This window comes from Pinus tabuliformis, chromosome 1_2 (genome assembly GCF_031772625.1).
Source record: "Pinus tabuliformis cultivar Carrire ecotype Pingquan chromosome 1_2, CPIR1, whole genome shotgun sequence".
In the NCBI taxonomy this organism is placed as follows: Eukaryota; Viridiplantae; Streptophyta; class Pinopsida; order Pinales; family Pinaceae; genus Pinus; species Pinus tabuliformis.
Window position 1 is genome coordinate 1,222,442,708 of NC_142298.1, and position 1,968 is coordinate 1,222,444,675.

Sequence of the window (1,968 nt, forward strand, 5' to 3'; positions counted from 1 at the left end):
TTGTTTGCAATAATCGACACACTTTTGTTTCTAAGGTTGTATTGTTTCTGCATCTCAAAGATGGCATGTTGATATCCTTTAAGATAATCTGAAGGTTCTTCTCTTTGATTTACCAAACCTGACTCATCATGCTCTTCTTTAGTCAAGAAAATTCCTGACATCCCTCCATCAAGACAATGTATAGATTCTTCAAGAATGTCACGATCATATTCTTCATCAACCAAATTCTACTGAAAAGGAGGTCTCACTGGAGGGTCAGGTTGTTGATTTCTATTTTCTCTTGGTCTTTGTTGGTTTTGAGGTCTCCTAAATTGAGGGTTTCTAAATTGAAGTTCATGTTGCACAAGAGGAGCATAAGTATTTCCAAGAGCTAACCTATCCATCAACTTCACCATGGTTTTCATCATTGAGTCTAATTTATCTTCAGGAGTTGAAGAGGGAGGTTTCTCTTCTTCTTTTAATTTAGCTTTTCCCATTTTTTATTTTTTAGCCGCTATTGTGTTAACCTCTACCTTTATAGCATTACTCTACATTTTAGCAAGCGTAGGTGATTCACTTTCCCTCAACAAAAGAGAAAAGTCATAATCAAATGCTTCAGCATATCTCATTTATGCAAGGGCCTCTGGGGTTTTAACTGAGCTGGAATTGAGTTAAACGCTTTATTGAATCTTTTTGAAAAGTTTTGAATAGTTTCATCAGGTGCCCTTCTAAGGTTGTTATATTCAGTGAGTGCTTGAACTAGATTAATTCTATTTCCCCATTTTCTTAGAAAATTGTCTTCAAATTCAACCTAGTTTCGAATGCTTCCTAGTGTAAGAGCTTTAAACCATTTTCTAACTTCACTGATAAAGGTCTGTGCAAAAAGTATTAGCTTCACATCCTCATCATCGACTTCTTCTCTGTCAGCAAAATCAGTAAATCTGTCTACATGTTCTTCTGTTGTAATTTCTTCATCACCACCCCAAGTAAGGATCCTAGCAACATATTTACTAGGAAGGTCATGCAAAACAGCAGGGAGCATGAGTGGGGCATACCTAGCAGGTGTAGCCATGATTACAGGAGGAACAGTAGTTGTAGGGATAACAGGAACATAGGATGAAGAATTGATATGAGGAGGACTACTTGGTTTCTATAAACCACTAGGAATAGCAGAAATAGAAGATGAAGAACTGATATGAAGAGCACTACTTGGCTTCTGTAAACCACTAACAAATGAACTACAATTGGGAAGAGGTAAACCAGCTTTAGATTTTAGCAGGACTTTGAAAGGGTCAAGTTCTTTCAATTTATCTAAAGCCTCTTTTTCTAACAATAGCTCAGAGGTAACAACTTCCCAAAACTCTTCTTTGTCTTCTTGTGATAATAGGGCTGAGGTATCAATTTCTCTCTTTTGCTGCTCTAGGATAATACCAATGAGTTCCTCTTCATTTTCTGATCTAAACAACACTTCATGAATTTTATCATCAACCTTTTTGTCTTCAGGACTTCTTGAGAATTCAGAGAGCAAAGATTTTGAATAAGATGGAGTACCTGATATTTCTGAAAATCTTTGACTGATTCTTGAAGCAGTGTTTGTATTGTCTCCAATGGTAGGTGGATTGGGATCAAGATTGCTCCGTGTGTATCTCCTTCTCGAAGCCACCTTTAAATCTTTGAAAATGTATGGAGTCACCAACATATATTGCAGCCTCAAGAATTTTTCTGAGCTCCTGCTACCTTCAGAAGTTCAACTTCTTCATTTCGGGAATGAATAATCTTCAAGCTCCTGGCAGATGCACCAAAATGTTATCACAAAATCTGACATTGATAGGTTGTTGATCAAGTAGACTCTGAGTAACTCTTTCAAACCAATCTTTTTGTTGAGGCTTAGCCTCCTCAACCTGAGAGGGCTCTCTCAATAGGTTTAAGATTTTTGATTAATGATTAGATGGCTAACTCTAGGAAAAAATGGACAAATGTATAACTGGT